Genomic DNA, 13,388 nt, shown 5'->3' with positions numbered 1-13,388 from the left:
TTTTATGTCTTCCCCGTTTATACTTCGGTACAAGTGACCATAATAAACCAATTCCCACTTAAAGTGATAATAAATGTTTGAGAGATTGAAGAAACGGGGGCTATGCTGAACAGCCAGAATCAAATTAAATGGCAGGGCCTGCTAAGGGGATCTGGTATCCCATCCCTTCTCATACGAGGGGTGATTGATAACTTTGTGGCTGAAGGTAGAAGGAGTCAATTTTAGAAAACCTAGCACATTTATTTTTCAACATAGTCCCCTCCTACATTTACACACTTAGTCCAGCGGTCGAGGAGCATACGGATACCTTCTTTGTAGAAGTGGTCCACAGCAGGGGTGATTGATAAGTTCGTGGCCTAAGGTAGAAGGAGATGAGTTATTAACTCCAAACTTTCTGTACAATCACTCAGAGTTGAACTGCACGTGCATGTAACCAGAGCTATATAACCCATCTCCTTTTACGAACTTATCAGTCACCCCTGCTGTGGACCACTTCTGGAGGTGCAAGACGTCAACTTCTACAAAGAAGGGATCCATATGCTTCATGACCGCTGGACTAAGTGTGTAAATGTAGGAGGGGACTATGTTGAAAAATGAATGTGCTAGGTTTCTAAAATTGTCTCCTTCTACCTTAGGCCACAAACTTATCAATTAACCCCCACCCCCCGTATTCCTTGTGGTTTTGTGATCCAAGAGTTAAACCCGGAAGTGAGCACAGGTGTTGTGACTCAGCCCATTGTGTTCACTCTGCAATAGGAGAAGTGGAAGGGAATGAAAGGGAAGGGTTATTTTCCCACTCTGACCTTTCACGTCTTCTCTCCTGCCTATCACTTCCCTCTCAGTCCTCTCCTCCTTCCTTTTCTTCTATGCTCCACTCTTCTCTCCTATCAGATTCCTTCTTCTCCAGCCCTTTACATTCCCCTCCCACCTCACTTCCCCTATCACCTTTCAGCTAGCTTCCTTCCCCCACTCCCCACCTTTTTATTCTGCATCTTCCCCTTTCTTTTCACTCCGGAAGAGGGACTTGGCCCATAACATTGACTGTTTATTCATTTCCATAGATGTTGCCTGACCTGCTGAGTTCCTCCAGCATTTTGTGTGTGTTGCTTTGGACTTCCAGCATCTACAGACTTTCTCATGTTTATAAATAATACAAGATTAGCACTTTTAATTCTGATACATTAGAAATATGACTGTGCAACATTTTATTTCTTTTTCTCAAAGAGATTCCCTACAGCCCAGTGCAGCAAAGTAAAACAAATTACATATACGTGGCCATTTCTAATGTTTGGTAAACCACATGCAGGATGGTCGGGGAGGAGACACCCAGTGGTAAGACTGGGTATTTATCCATTACAAAGAAGAAGTAAAATAGGAGGAATAGCTAATAAAGCTGTTTTTAGTATTGCATACTATCTGAGTCATAGGAAGATATGAATTTCTAGAGGAAAATGAACATCATATATGTAGTTTGCAACCTACTGTCTGACAAAAATATTAGTCTTGTCAAGTAATCAGAACAGTCAGCCTCTATCAGTTAACTGAAGTAAATGTTTAGTATTGTTATTTGTTTAGCATTGTTTCATGTACTGAGATACCATGAAATGCCTGTGTTTTACATAACATCCAAACAGGTCATGCCAGTCGTAATTGCCATGAGGTAGTAAAAGCAAAGCACAATGCAAAATTTATTTACAGAGAAAGTGTGATGCTGGTGGACACTAAGTTGCAAGGGCCAAACGAGGTAGATTGGGGGATGAAGACTTCAGGCATTTACCTTTTAGTGTATAAAGGGACTATTTAAGAATTGATAACTGTGAGGTAGGTATTTTTGAGTCTGGCAGTTTGTGCTCTAACTTTTCTGTTCCTTCTGCCTGTGCGGTCTTTCTGCTGCTGATGTTGAGAGGAAGGTTGTTGACTTGACACCATGCCACTATACTCTCTAACTCCTTCCTGTGCTCTGTCTTGTCATTGTTTGAGATCTGGCCCACTTTGGTCCTGCCAGATATTGGAATTCCTCTACCTTAGAATTAATATGATTTTTTTATTAATTTCAGCAGCTGGTTTGCTTACTAGTTAGTTCATTAAACACATCACCCCTACTGAGATCATAGGCCACTGACGGCAGCTGGACAGTCCTGGGACAAGTTGTCCTCAGGTGTAGCCCCTCTTTGAAGATCCTTCCTCTCCCAGGGATGAGGTCTTTGGAGCTTCTGTTGCTGTTTCTCTAGCTCTGGGTTTTACAGGATGGGGTTGCTAGTCCCGTGTTCAATCCTTTTCCTTTCACAGCCAGGCTTGGCGGAGTTTACCACCCATGGCGGGGCTGACTTGCTAACTGCTATTATTCATTGTTGTGCATCATATTCATGCATGTTATTGTCTTTCTACCTAAATAATCGCCCCCTTCCTGTCTTATTGTGGGACAATGTTCAAGAGGCTGAATTGCTGATTCTTTTGGTACTTTCTATGCTTAATTTACTCTTGCATATTTAGGTAAATTTCAAAATATCATCCTGTAATCTATGCTCAGCAGCCGATGACAACATACTAGTCTCTGGATACAATTATTTTCTGTATTTTCAAAGTCTGCCTTCTTTTGTACATTGGCTCCTTGTCAGTTTGTGTTTATGTGTAGCTTTTCATTGATTCTATTGTTCTACTGTGAATGCCGGCAAGAAAATAAATTTCAGGTGACACATATATATACTTTGAAAAAAATTCTTTGAAATTTGAACTTTGAACAATGAAGATAATTACAAGTGAACTTTAAACTAGTTCCATTAATTCCTACTTTATATTCTTCAAGGGGTGCACACTTTAATAGTAGTTGTGTTGTACCTTCAATGGCAGAGCATAATTTTTTGGGAAAAAAGGGAAGGCATTTTAAAACGCGAATTAAATTACTTCTTAACAATCTCTCAACCATCAACTTATGCCAACATTGCCTTTATGGCAGCAATGAGAAATAAAGTCACTCGCGTTATCTATTTGTTTAAGACTTGGAAAAGAATTATCATGTCATCTGAACTCCTCTCAGTGGACTTTTCAATATCAGTCACAGGTCTCTGTTGCCTGTGTGATTAACACTGTGTAATTAACATACTGTGCGTCACTGGTCTGGGGAAATGAGAAATGATTTTGAAACATCCATCTTACTTTTTCAATGTTACATGATAATTGAGAATGTATTTTCTACACCTTCTATACCTTATTTAAATTGCACTGTGCCGAGTCCTGTGTTTTCTGAATGAACAAAAATTAGCCATTTTCATAATATGACACAAAACATTTGCTATCTGCCTCAAAATTGCCAACTTGAGTATTTGTGTCAACAAATGAAGTTTTTAATCATAGGGTCAGGTATTTTCTTAATATGCTAACTGCCTGCTGTACAAGTCTTCATAGCTTCAGTATGGTTCAGTGATGTGTACCGTGTTATCTGTAACCATGGAGACAATGATTTAGAGGTTTTGGATGGGAGGATATAGATAGGTCTCATCGCTGCCCTGTGGTTCCACAGTTGCATTGCAAAGTGTGCTGGCTTCAAGCACTGTTTGTGTCAGCTACCAGGCTTATCTAATTCCTTCTGTCTTAAAGTAATAGCACGGTTCAAAGAAATCCAGAAACTGGTAAGGCTTAATTTTCCTAACTAATTGATCTTATTGCAGTAATTCTATAGTAATCCAGTTGGGAATAATTTTTGACAAGGATTCTAGGGCAACATCCTTCAAAATCCATTCAAGTGGTTTTGTAACATTTGCAGTTGCCTGTCAAATTGGATTAGTAAGCTATCAGTTCAAGGAACACACTCGGTAACGCGTGTCCTCTGGGAAATGAATTCCACCTAAATAGCTTGAAATGCCGATAGTACTTGCATATGATTGAGATATGTGCCTCACTAGATAATCAACATATATTTTATTGTAAGAGTTTCATTATAGGTCACTTGAAGCAGAAGCTTTATAAATATTGATCTGCTTCATTGTAGTGGATTCGCGTTTTAATTCGATTTTTCCCTCAGCTCATTTAGGCTTGTATTTACTTCTGCTGATTATATCACACTGTAGGAGTGTTTTTGTGAATGAATGAAACAGTTGCGGTAAAATGCTCAGTATTTTTCCCTGTTGTGTTGCTAGTGAGTGAGCAGTTCTCGCTTTCATCCACAACCCCTCCATTATTGCCTTATTATAGCTTTCCTCTCAATGCCTCATGTAAGTACTGCAGCAAAACATCATTTCCATATTTAGATTGCAAAGGCTTAATGAAAATCAAGTCACATGACGAAATATAAATGGAGCCTTTCATTCCCGAGTCTGCGATCTGCATAGATGTTGCATGTCATTGTTTAAAATGATGGTAAAAGCAGCTTCATCAATCCCTTCACAGTAGCTTTTAATTTTTTTTGCCCTATCTGATGGTGATGATTCCTGTGATATAACTATGAAGTAGAGTTGTCATCTGGTTTGAGACTCCTTGATGTTATCCTGCTATGATAAAATAATGCCCAATTATATCTTTTGATTATATGTCTTCTCCAAATATTATTATTTATTATATGAAGGCTGGGTCTTCTTCTTGACAGTATCTTTACTCAGGGTTTGTGTTAAGAACTGTCATGTAAGAAATCCAGTCAGTGAACTGGCAAAGAAATGAAAGTAATGACAAATAACAGGGTAAATCAGGTGATTCCCTCAACATCACAGACCAAACATACCTCACTTCCCCCATCGAATACCAACATTTCACTCACAGGATATAAGGGTCACTGCCAAAGCAAGGATTTGTCATCAGCAATAATATCAGAATATGCTGGAAGTACTCAGCAGGTCAGGCCATGTCTGGGAAGAAAAACAGAGCCAATATTTCAGGTTGAAGACCCATTTGTCAGAACTCATTTATTGTCAATTTGTTGGCAGTTACCCCTTGTCCTGAACCATCTTGGACAGCTGTGACAGTCCATAAGACAATGTTACTCTTACAGTTGCTGTTGGGCAGATGTGAGGCTGGAAAGACAGACCAGATGATGTGTAACTTGCAGATGCTGGTGTTACCACATGTCCATTAGTCTTGTCCATGTAGGCAATAGAAGTGCAGGATTTACAGAGTTTGGTGGCTTAATCTTATGTGTGTTGCAGATTTAGCAGGGGGATAGGAAGGAGTTAATGTTTGACTTTTTTTTATCAAGGTGCTGCTTAAGGAAGTGCTTCATACAGGATGGATGCGATTTTCTTTAGCTTTCCTGCCTGCTTTCCCTGCCTTGTAGATGGTGGAAAGGTGGTTTATAGGAGTCAGGAAATACTCCACTCTTGTAACTACAGTCTTTCCGGGAATAATGATGTTGGTAAGGTGCCCAAGGCCTTGCCTGACTGGTGATGAGAGGGACTCTCCCAGTCAGATCCTTTCTGCATGCCTAAAGCAACATCCCCACCACATGCTGCCCTACAGGATGACTGTAGTGAGGAAAACTCAGTAGCTTACCTCTTTGCAGACTAGGTTGTGCAGAAAGATGCAGGGGCCAAGCAGCTACATGACAGAAGACTCTCTGATCTACATGCCATCACTAGGGACATGTGGAGGTGAGCATGAAGTGCTGCTGGCAGATTATTATCTTGGTGAAAGATGCCTTTTGGTCTGCCCGCACACTGAGATGTCGGTGGAGGAATACTATCACCTGGCACATTCCAAGCTGCAGGAGTACGTGCTGAGAAACACACCGAATCTTTGTGCGGACACTGCCCAGGCTCAGTGGGGAAGGACCACAGCATCGTAGTCTTCTGCTACTGGACAAGGAGGGGTAGGGCAGGTGAGGAAGCCCTTCAATTATTGTAGTAATTACTCCCACAGAGGATCACATGAGCAGCAGCAGTTCTTTTGATGTGTAGGAATGAATGTTGATGTGTAGAACAGCACTGAAAGCCTTGACTATGAATGCAAAGAATGAAAAGAGATCACATAGCTTACTCTTGTAAATATTTTATTATGGATGAAGTTAAATAAAAAAATTAGAAATTCTGATGTTTGCACATCTTAAGTTTCTGATGGATGATTTATTGCTGATGCTGGACACAACAATAGTCAAAGGATGAGGAGAAACAGCTAAGTTCCTTTTGTTGATATTGTGATCAAACTTTCTCACTTCTGACCAAGTCACAGAGGGAGATTTACTCCTCAACAGCTGAAGATGATTGTCCCAGGACAATGGACAGACTCCTCTCTTGGCCACAGAGTGCTGATTCTCCTTCTGGGTCCCAGGGAAATACAAAATCAGCCTCTTTATTGTCCTTCTGGGCCTGTTGTTCCTTAGGGTTGGGTTTCATGGGGACAACATCATCAGGCACAGTGGTGTAGGATCTGAATACTGTCATTAAATGCTGAATTTTGATGTCTCAGTGAGACTCCCACCTACCTGGGGATATCTGAAAGGCAACTGTAAGAATGCACATGAAGTTCGAAGTTCCACGTTACTTGTATTTTAATTCCTCCAAATGCTGTTCATAGTCACGCCATCTTCATTACTCATACTAGGACTCACCACCCCACAGCCTACTTCTAGCCCCATCCCAACCCACTACACCACACTCTCTCCATGACCCCGTCACCCCACACCCACCGCCTCTCAACTTCCCCACAACTCTTCCCTCCAGCACTTCATCATACCATATCCCTCCACCTCTCCACTCACTCCTCAAACTCCCTCCACCCTTCACTTCTCCTGAATACTCCTCCTCCCACATTCCACCTCCCTCCACTCCTCCACCCCACCTCCCCCCACAACACCCCTTTCCCCACCTCTCCACCTCTCCCTCACACCACCAACTCTTCCTCACACCTCCACCTCCCCCTCACACCTCCAACATCCCCCCACCCCTCCAACACCCTGTCACCCCTCCAACACCCCCTCACTCCTCCAACACCCCGTCACCCCTCCAACATCCCCCATCCCTCCAACATCCCTCACCCCTCCAACACCCTGTCACCCCTCCAACACCCCTCACCCCTCCAACACCCCGTCACCCCTCCAACATCCCCCACCTCTCCAACACCCTGTCACCCCTCCAACATCCACTCACCCCTCCAACACCCCCTCACCCCTCCAACATCCCCCACCCCTCCAACACCCCCTCACCCCTACAACACCCCCTCACCCCTCCAACTTCCCTCACCCTCCAACATCCCCCTCACCCCTCCAACTCCCCCCACCCCTCCAACTCCCTCTCACCACACCATCTCCCTCAACCTTCCAACGCCCCCAATCCATTCGAACCCCTTCACCCCTCCTTCCTCCCCACCCCTTTTCTTCCCCAACCCTCGGCCTCCCACTTACCCCTGTACCTTTCTCTGCAAGCTTCCACGTGCCTCCCCGCCTGCCCCCATATCCGTCCACCTTCTCTCCTCACCCCTCCACTTTATCCTGAATATCTCTACCTCCTCCCCAATTCCGTCCTCCAACCCCTCACACCCCTCCATCTTCATCTCAAGCCCTACCACTACCCCATCTCCTACTCACCCTCACATACTTCCAAAGCAACCCTCTCCATTTACCACACACTCCACAAGCACATTCACACTTCTCTCTCGTCCTAATCACCCTCTCCATTCCCTCTCACCTCCAGTCTCCTCCTCTCTTCCCTTCCTTCCTAGCCACCATTGTAGATGACTTTCTGTGGTGCCTGAGTTCAGAATGTATGTCATTCAGGCAGAGGTGATTGCATTTTTCCTTAAACGTAGGTGTCCTTGGTCCTCCTTGTCCCGAACAATCAACGAAGCAGCTGAGTTAGAACTTATAATGCAGCCTACAATAAGCAAGTTAACTAAATGATGAATAGTACCTTTTCTTTAAAATCATTAAATTATTATAAGAAATAATTTCAAAAAAAAAATTTTTCCATGTACTAGGTCACACAGATCAGTATGAAGTAAATGAAGTCACAAGTTCACCGTGTATATAGGACAACGTTGAAATACTCAGTAGAGGTGCTGTTTTTGCAACAAGGTTACATTCAGTGGAAGTTAAACAACAAAGATAATATTTAAGAAGAATTTTGATTGCATTGGTGATGCCTAATTTAGAACATTGTGTGCAGTTCCGGTCACTCTGCGAAAGGAAAGATATCAGTAAGATTGAAAGGGCACAGAGAAAATTTACAAGGATGTTGCTGGGACTTGAGGACCTGAGTTACAGAGAAAGGTTGTATAAGTTAGGACTTCTTTTCTGAAGTGTAAGCAAATGAAGGTAGATTTGACAGAAATTTATAAAATTATGAGGCATATAGATAGGGTAAATGCATGCAGGCTTTTTCCATTGAGGTTGGGTGAGACTATAACTAGAGGTCATGGGTTAAGGGTTAAGGGTGAAAGGTGAAATGTTGAAGGGGAACAGGCGGGGGAACTTCTTCACCCTGAGGGTGGTGAAACTGTGGAATAAGCTGCCAGCAGAACTGGTGTATGCAGGTTTGATTTCAACATGTAGGAGACATTTGGATGGGAGGTGTATGTAGAGCTAAAGTCCTGGGTGCAGGTCAAAGAGACTAAGCAAACTAATAGTTCAGCATGGATGAGATGGGCTGAAGGGCCTGTTTCAGTGCTGTAGTGTCATCGTAAGTGGCAGCTCTTAAAATAAGCTAAAGGAAATACCTGCACTCATTGGCAGACAATTGAGTAATTAATAAGATATATTTGTTGAAGTAGGATTTATATTTAAGTTATTGAATCACATGCAAATTTGGAAAGCAGATTAGTGATAAGTGATTTTTCTTTCTTATTAACTCTATAGTTAATTAGGTTGTTTGATTTACTGGTTACTCCTTTCTAGATTTGCGTCATATTCACCTTTAACCCGTGTCAACTGATTTGTAGATTAATCGTAGAGACATAGGAAAGTACAGCACAAAAACAGGCCCTTCAACCCATCTAGTCCATGCCAAACCACTAAAACTGCCTAGATCATAGCCGGACCATAGCCATCCATACCCCTGCTACTCATGTATCAATCCAAACTTCTCTTAACGTTCTTTTCAAGAGGTCTAGAAAGCAAGAGCAGGGATGTGATGCTGAGACTTTATAAGGCACCGGTGAGGCCTCACTTTGAGTATTGTGAACAGTTCTGGACTCCTCATCAAAGAGAAGATGAGCTAGCATTGGAGAGGGTTCAGAGGAGGTTGACAAGGATGATATCTGGGTTATCATATGAGGAACATTTGATAGGTCTGGGTCTATACTCGCTAGAATTTAGAAGGATGAGGGGGATCTCACTGGAAACCTTCTGAAGGTTGAAAGGCCTAGACATGGCAGATCTTGAAAGGATGTTTCCCATGGTGGGGGAGTCCAGGATGAGATGGCACAGCCTCAGGGTAGAGGACATCCATTTAAAACAGATGTGGAGAAACTTCTTCAGCCAGGGTGGTGAATTTGTGGATTTTATTACCACAGGCAGCTGTGGAGGTCAGGTTGTTGGGTGTTTTTAAGGCAGAGCTTGATGTTCTTCATTGGAAATGGCATTAAATGTTATAGGAAGAAGTCGGAGGTGTGGGACCGAAGAGGGGAAAGAAAAGGATTAGCCATGTTTGGATGGCAGAGCAGACTTGATGGGCCAAATTGTAGCCTAATTCTGCTCCTATGTCTGATGGTCTTATGGTCTAAACATCGAAATCGAGCTCACAGGCCCCACTTGCGATGCCAGCTGATTCCATTTCACGTACCCTGTAATGGGTTAAAGAACCAGCAGAAATGGAAAATACTTTGGAGTCCAGTATTGCTATTAACTAATGGTATTTATTAGTAACTACGCAATACAAATGCATTATCTGCATTTATATTACTGTACATATTATACAGTAATATAAATACAGATAAATCAAACAGGTTAGCAATGATTATATATAAGTAAGTGTGGAAATATATGAAAACCAAGCTTCTTCAAGTCTAGGGGTAGATGATGATGAGTAAAGTTCAGTTCAGTTCATGGTATTGAGTTGAGTAGTGATGGAGAGAGAGAGAGGGAGAGATTTGAGTCTTCAGGTGAGCTGACGCCGTCGATCTTCCCATTATTCTCCGAAATCTTTCAGAAGTCACTGACTGTGACCACAACAAAGGGGACCATTCTTCTGTGGTGGAATTATCAACCCGGGCGAGGATTGGAAACACACAAAGAACTCTCCACTGGTCATTCCCTTTTCACACTGCGAGAACCACTGATCGATCTGCCTGATCAATCCTCCAAAATCCACTTTTTCTGTGGGCACAACAAAGCTTATTCAGTGTCCAGAATCATGTGTCTGTTCATTTATCATCTGACCTTCTGTTTATCTCACCGTGCCAAATACTAGCTGTCACTCAAACAGCTCCTCCCTTCTCTGTCTGTAAGAATTTTCAAGCAGGCAGTGTCCTTGTAAAAATGTAAACATGCTGCAGAAAACCCATAACATCATCCAAAGCTGTCTTTGTCTCTCTCTCTTAAAAACAAGATGTTGGTGTTAAATAACTCTCTCTTTTCAAAAGCACTGTTCATAGATGTAATTCAGGACACCATCACACCCCCTTCCTTCAAAACAATTTTGACGAAGGCAGAATTTTTGTTTAGATTAGAGTAGATTATGAGGACATGCAGTCCCCTTTTATTGTCATTTAGTAATGCATGCATTAAGAAATGATACAATGTTTTTCCAGAATGATATCACAGAAACACATGACAAACTGACAAAAACCACATAATTATAACATATAGTTACAACAGTGCAAAGCAATACCGTAGTTTGATAAGAACAGACCACGGGCACGGTAAAAGTCTCAAAGTCTCTTGAAAGTCCCATCATCTCATGCAGACGGTGAACCTCCAGCGCTGCAAACTTGCCGATGCAGCATCCTGGAAGCATCCGACCACAGTCCGACTCCGAGCCTCCGACCAGCTCTCCGACACCGAGCACCAAGCACCATCTCTTCCGAGCGCTTCGACCCCGGCCCCGGCAACAGGCAATAGGCAAAGCTGAGGATTTGGGGCCTTCCCCTCTGGAGATTCTCGATCGCACAGTAGCAGTGGCAGCAAAGCGGGCATTTCAGAAGTTTCTCCAGCTGTTCCTCTGTGCTTCTCACGGCTATCTCCTTCAAATCAGGATTGTGCACGGCGCCCTAGTTAACACATATCTATATCATTCGGAACGGCCTCACGCGCTACGTTGCGCCGCCATCTTCTTCTCCCTCCTTAACTGGAAATTAACTGGAAATTTCAGAGTTTGAAACAATACATGTATAATCATCAGATGATAGAGCAAAAACATGTACAATTTCCAACTTAACATCTGGATAAACAATCAGTTATAATATTGTCAGTACCTTTCACATGTTTGATTTTTAAGTCATATTCTTGCAATATCAGACTTCAATTTAATAACCGACTATTATTATCCTTCATCTTAGTTAGAAACACCAACAGATTGTGATCCGTGTAAACCACAAGTGGTCTCTGGGCAGGACAAACATAGACTTCAAAATGTTGTAAAGCCAGAATAAGTGCTAGCAATTCCTTTTGAACAGTGGAATAATTTTTCTGATGCCCATTTTTCTTTGAGGAATAAGCTACTGGGTGTTCAATGTCGCCCTCACCCTTTTGTAACAGTACTGCCCCAGCAGCTTCATCAGTGGCATCTGTTGCTATCAAGAATGGCTTGGGAAAATGAGGTGCCTTGAGCACAGGATGGTTTTCAGACGTTCAAGTGCCTCCTGGCAAAGATCACTCTATACAAATCTTTCACTGTTCCCTAGAAGCTTTGTTAGGGGGAGAGCGATGTCAGCAAAGTTCTTACAAAACTTACGGTAATGCCCAACCATTCCTAAAAACGTTCTTAATGCTTTCTTGCCCGTTGGAACAGGAACCTCTGCAATAGCTTGAACCTTGGCTTGTACAGGAGCCAGTTAGCCTTGGCTTACTACATAGCCCAGATATGTAACTGTGGCATGACCAAACTTACTCTTATCAAGGTTCACAGTAAGATTGGCCTCAGACAGCCTTTCAAACAGTTTTTCTACAGGCGCAATATGCTCTTCCCACGTGTCATTCCAGACCACTAAATCATCAATGTAAGCCCCAGTGTTTTCTGATCCTCTAATCACAAAATTGATCATTCTTTGAAATGTCCCCAGAGCATTTTTCATCCTGAAGGGTAAAACATTATATTCATACAGTCCAGATGGTGTCACCAATATTGATACCTCTTCAGCCCTCTCTGTTAAAGGAACACCCCAATATCCTTTTAACAGGTCAATTTTTATAAAGTATTTAGCCTTCCCTACTCTATCAATATAGTCTTCCACTCTCTTTCCTTGTTCTTTCTTGTTTCCATTTTCTTATTCAACCATTTTACTTTCCTCTAAATTCATTCTGTAAGGATGCTCTTTAATGGGCTGGGCTGAATTGACAATGACGTCATGCACTTCAGTCGTACACAGTCTTGGAATGTCAGAAAATAAATCTTTATGCTTGCTAATTAATTCCTTCACTTGTTTTTGCAGTGTAGGTTCCAACTGATGGACCTTCTCAGTCATATTTTTCAAAACAATGGTATTCTTATATCTTGTTGATACTAGATTCAGCAGGTTAAAATGATTTTTCATCTCATTTTCAGCCTCCAAGACTCCACTTGTTTTCATAACAGTACCCACAGGTGCCATCCACAAGTGTTTTATTTTAATTCAAACATTCTGCAAACTTTCCTTTGTAAGGTCACAAACCTTATTAAATCTTTTCTGCACATTGACCCATATTCCCAAATCAGACCACAGTTCTCTGAGTAGGGTCAAAGGTCCTTTTGGCCTGAGACCGAAAACAGGTTCAAACAGACTACACTCCAATGATTTTTGAATCGTATCTCCAGCGGCAAATAAGAGTAGGGGAACCCCTTCATCCCAGTTTTTCCCATTTTTCACACAATATGTTTTAATCATGGTCTTAAAAGTGGAGTTGAACCATTCCAAGGTTCCCTCGGACTCTCTGTGATATACAGATAACCCAATGTGCTTAGCTCCCAGTTTTCCAACTATCCCCTGGAATGCTCTCGAAGTAAAGTTACTACCCTGGTCAAATTGAATTTCTTTGGGCATACCTATCAGTGTGAAAAACTTACTGAATGCTTTTACCAGAGTTTTGGTCTTGATATTTCCAAGAGGCACGGCTTCAGGGAACCTAGACACAGCACACATAATTGTTAACAGATACTGATGATCAGCTGCAGTCTTTAACAATGGGCATACACAATCCACTATGACCCTAGAAAAAGGTTCACCAAAAGCAGGTACTGGTTTAAGTGGTGTTACTTGAATAACCTGATTAAGTTTCCCCTCAACCTGGCAGGTATGGCAAGTCCTGCAAAAATTCACAACATCCTCTCTTAAATTAG

At 42.2% G+C, this 13,388-nt stretch overlaps 1 protein-coding gene across 1 annotated transcript in view; it reads left to right on the top strand.

The window, feature by feature from the left end:
* The first annotated feature begins 3,498 nt into the window (after positions 1–3,498).
* Positions 3,499–13,388, top strand: part of pacsin1b (protein kinase C and casein kinase substrate in neurons 1b) — a 227,065-nt gene continuing 217,175 nt past the window's right edge. The window contains exon 1 of the mRNA XM_063065636.1: positions 3,499–3,629. The gene's annotated coding sequence lies outside the window, so the exon portion shown is untranslated. The remainder of the gene's footprint in view (positions 3,630–13,388) is intronic.

This window comes from Mobula hypostoma, chromosome 13, assembly GCF_963921235.1.
Source record: "Mobula hypostoma chromosome 13, sMobHyp1.1, whole genome shotgun sequence".
Lineage (NCBI taxonomy): Eukaryota > Metazoa > Chordata > Chondrichthyes > Myliobatiformes > Myliobatidae > Mobula > Mobula hypostoma.
The sequence above is the reverse complement of the archived record's forward strand: the minus strand, read 5'-3'. Positions and strand labels throughout refer to the sequence as shown.